General features: G+C 47.7%; 1 non-coding gene across 1 annotated transcript; it reads left to right on the top strand.

Annotated features, from left to right (window-relative positions):
- Window positions 1-4,057: 4,057 nt before the first annotated feature.
- On the top strand, window positions 4,058-4,128 carry TRNAG-GCC (transfer RNA glycine (anticodon GCC)). Its single transcript has one exon. It is a non-coding gene; the product is annotated as a tRNA-Gly (tRNA).
- Window positions 4,129-4,729: the final 601 nt, after the last annotated feature.

Raw genomic sequence — 4,729 nt, 5'->3', positions numbered from 1 at the left:
CAGAATGATATATCCTGCAGATTATTACACCACTGACCTCTCTGCAGAGCATCGCTCCTCCACCTCCTGACAGATACACAGTGATATATCCTGCAGATTATTACACCACTGACCTCTCTGCAGAACATCGCTCCTCCACCTCCTGACAGATACACAGTGATATATCCTGCAGATTATTACACCACTGACCTCTCTGCAGAGCTTCGCTCCTCCACCTCCTGACAGATACATAGTGATACATCCTGCAGATTATTACACCACTGACCTCTCTGCAGAGCATCGCTCCTCCACCTCCTGACAGACAGTGATATATCCTGCAGATTATTACACCACTGACCTCTCTGCAGAGCATCGCTCCTCCACCTCCTGACAGATACATAGTCATACATCCTGCAGATTATTACACCAATCGGCAGATTATAATGAGAGCAATCTGCACTACTGTGTATAGGAGGCTGTGTACAGGCTCATACTGTATATAGGGGGCTGTGTGTGTTCATCTTGTATATAGGGGGCTGTGTGCAGGCTTATATTGCATATAGGAGGCTATATGTGGTCTCATGTTGTGTGTTGCTGTATATATGAAGCTGTGGGGGGCTCATATTGTATATAGGGGCTGTGTGTGGGTACATTCTGTATATAGAGGCTAAGTGGGGGCTCATCCTGTATATATGGGATTGTGTATGTGCTCACTCTGTGTACAGGGAGCTATGTAGGGGCTCATATGGTGTATAGGTGGCTGTGTGGGGGCTCATACAGTATACAGGGTGCTATGTGGGGGCTCATAGTGTATATAGGGGGCTGTGTGTAGGCTCATTCTGTATATAGGGAGCCATGTCGGGGCTCATATGGTGTGTGTGTGGGGCTCATACAGTATATAGGGAGTTATGTGGGGGCTCATAGTGTATATAGGGGCTATGTGGGGGCTCATATGGTGTATAGGGGACTGTGTGGGGCTCATACAGTGTATATAGGTGGCTGTGTGTGGGCTCATTCTGTATATAGGGTGCTATGTGGGGGCTCATAGTGTATATAGGGGGCTGTGTGGGGCTCATTCTGTATATAGGGAGCTATGTGGGGTCTCATATGGTGTTGAGGGGGCTGTGTGGGGCTCATACAGTATATAGGGAGATATGTGGGGGCTCAGTCTATATAGGTGGCTGAGTGTGGGCTCATTCTGTATAGAGGGAGCTATATGGGGGCTCATATGGTGAATAGGTGGCTGTATGGGGCTTATACAGTATATAGGGAGCTATGTGGGGGCTCATAGTGTATATAGGGGGCTATGTGAGGGCTCATACAGTATATACGGAGCTATGTGGGGGCTCATAGCGTATATAGGGGACTGTGTGCGGCTCATTCTGTATATAGGGTGCTACATGGGGGCTCATAGTGTATATAGGGGACTGTGTGAGGCTCATACAGTATATAGGGTGCTATGTGGGGGCTCAGTGTATATAGGGGACTGTGTGGGGCTCATACAGTATATAGGGTGCTATGTGGGGGCTCATAGTGTATATAGGGGACTGTGGGGGGCTCATTCTGTATATAGGGAGCTATGTGGGGGCTCATACAGTGTATATAGGGGACTGTGTGAGGCTCATTCTGTATATATGGAGCTATGTGGGGGCTCATAGTGTATATAGGGGACTGTGTGAGGCTCATTCTGTATATATGGAGCTATGTGGGGGCTCATAGTGTATATAGGGGACTGTGTATGGGCTCATTCTGTATATATGGAGCTATGTGGGGGCTCATAGTGTATATAGGGGACTGTGTGTGGGCTCATTCTGTATATATGGAGCTATGTGGGGTCTCATAGTGTATATAGGGGACTGTGTGTGGGCTCATTCTGTATATAGGAAGCTATGTGGAGGCTCATAGTGTATATAGGGGACTGTGTGTGGGCTCATTCTGTATATAGGGAGCTATGTGAGGGCTCATACAGTATATAGGGTGCTATGTGGGGGCTCATAGTGTTTACAGGGGGCTATGTGGGGCTCATACAGTGTATATAGGTGGCTGTGTGTGGGCTCATACAGTATATATGGTGCTATGTGGGAGCTCATAGTGTATATAGGGGACTGTGAGGCTCATTCTGAATATAGGGAGCTATGTGGGGACTTATAGTGTATATAGGGGACTGTGTGGGGCTCATTCTGTATACAGGGGCTATGTGGGGGCTCATAGTGTATATAGGTGGCTGTATGGGCTTATTCTGTATATAGGGAGCTATGTGGGGGCTCATACAGTGTATATAGGGGACTGTGTGGGCTTATTCTGTATATAGGGAGCTATGTGGGGGCTCATAGTGTATATAGGGGACTGTGTGGGCTTATTCTGTATATAGGGAGCTATGTGGGGGCTCATAGTGTATATAGGTGGCTGTGTGGGCTTATTCTGTATATAGGGAGCTATGTGGGGGCTCATAGTGTATATAGGGGACTGTGTGGGCTTATTCTGTATATAGGGAGCTATGTGGGGGCTCATAGTGTATATAGGGGACTGTGTGGGCTTATTCTGTATATAGGGAGCTATGTGGGGGCTCATAGTGTATATAGGGGACTGTGTGGGCTTATTCTGTATATAGGGAGCTATGTGGGGGCTCATAGTGTATATCGGGGACTGTGTGGGCTTATTCTGTATATAGGGAGCTATGTGGGGGCTCATAGTGTATATAGGGGACTGTGTAGGCTTATTCTGTATATAGGGAGCTATGTGGGGGCTCATAGTGTATATAGGTGGCTGTGTGGGCTTATTCTGTATATAGGGAGCTATGTGGGGGCTCATAGTGTATATAGGGGACTGTGTGGGCTTATTCTGTATATAGGGAGCTATGTGGGGGCTCATAGTGTATATAGGGGACTGTGTGGGCTTATTCTGTATATAGGGAGCTATGTGGGGGCTCAGTGTATATAGGGGACTGTGTGGGCTTATTCTGTATATAGGGAGCTATGTGGGGGCTCATAGTGTATATAGGTGGCTGTGTGGGCTTATTCTGTATATAGGGAGCTATGTGGGGGCTCATAGTGTATATAGGGGACTGTGTGGGCTTATTCTGTATATAGGGAGCTATGTGGGGGCTCATAGTGTATATAGGTGGCTGTGTGGGCTTATTCTGTATATAGGGAGCTATGTGGGGGCTCATACAGTGTATATAGGGGACTGTGTGGGCTTATTCTGTATATAGGGAGCTATGTGGGGGCTCATACAGTGTATATAGGTGGCTGTGTGGGCTTATTCTGTATATAGGGAGCTATGTGGGGGCTCATAGTGTATATAGGGGACTGTGTGGGCTTATTCTGTATATAGGGAGCTATGTGGGGACTTATAGTGTATATAGGGGACTGTGTGGGGCTCATTCTGTATATAGGGAGCTATGTGGGGGCTCATACAGTGTATATAGGTGGCTGTGTGGGCTTATACAGTATACACGAGGATGTCCGCATACTTATTTATGCTTTATAAGTAATTGAATTAATATTAATATAGAATTATTAGAATAACTGTTAATAATAATATAGAGGAGAATTAATTTCATCCTATTGGTTCGGCCTCCACATGTCGTGGTCTCTCATGTGGCCCCTCGGGACAGTGAATCCCCCCCGCTGTTACATATGGCGGTATGTTATGTATAGCGTTGCACATAAGGGAAATAAATTGTGCGAATCTATCTCTTTTATTTTGCATCTACAGATGTGACCAGAGCGCCTGTGTGCTAATCACATGACTTATCACATGAGCTATCAAAGGGGGTCATGTGACATGTCACGTGATACATTGGGGGATGAGGGGCCCTTTCCGTCTACACTGCCAGGGGCCCCGGATTACACCACTGACCTCTTCAGATCTGCAGAATAATGTTGTGCCCCCCTCTGACTCCAGCGCACATCTACAGAACATTACTGGACAATAACTCCCATCGTGCTGTGTGCAGACAGGAGCGTTTAGTGACGGCCGCCCTCCCCTCCCCCACTGCAGTCCTGTATGTGCTGGACGGGGCGGACGTCTCTTCCCAGGAATTCCACAGCTGCGCCGCAGTCCTCGCACAGCTGGAGCATTGGTGGTTCAGTGGTAGAATTCTCGCCTGCCACGCGGGAGGCCCGGGTTCGATTCCCGGCCAATGCAAGGCTGTAGTTTATTTTATTTTTTAGGTCTGTGTATAAATCTGACCAAATACTTTCCATCAAATGGCAACGCACAATGATTTAGAAGCTATCCCTTTTATATCTGGAGGGAATGCGCTGTTCTCCTGAATCCAGCGCTCCTCTCCATTCCTGAGCTATGTCCTCCTCTTCCTAATAAATATGTATAGTTTTCTTTACCAAGTGGGAGTGGTCCTCAACTCTTCCCTGTGTGACTTCTAGAGGACCACGCCCAGTTGGCTGACAAGACTAGATTAGGAGAACAGCGGCTTTTATATCAGAGATCTTTCCCCCATCTCACGTGACCCCCCCCAACGAACCTATCCATTACAGTAAATGGCTGCCCACTCTCCCCAGTCCCACAAGCTCGCTGCCTCGGGGTAATCCTTGACACTGATCTCTCCTTCAAACCACATATCCAAGCCCATTCCACTTCCTGCCGACTTCAACTCAAAAACATTTCATGGATCCGTACATTCCTCAACCAAGAATCTGCTAAAACCCTAGTCCATGCCCTCATCAGCTCCCACCTGGACTACTGCAACCTCCTGCTCTGTGGCCTCCCCTCTAACACTCTCGCACCC

Source organism: Ranitomeya imitator, chromosome 9 (genome assembly GCF_032444005.1).
Source record: "Ranitomeya imitator isolate aRanImi1 chromosome 9, aRanImi1.pri, whole genome shotgun sequence".
Lineage (NCBI taxonomy): Eukaryota > Metazoa > Chordata > Amphibia > Anura > Dendrobatidae > Ranitomeya > Ranitomeya imitator.
This window is presented reverse-complemented; position numbering and strand designations above follow the sequence as displayed.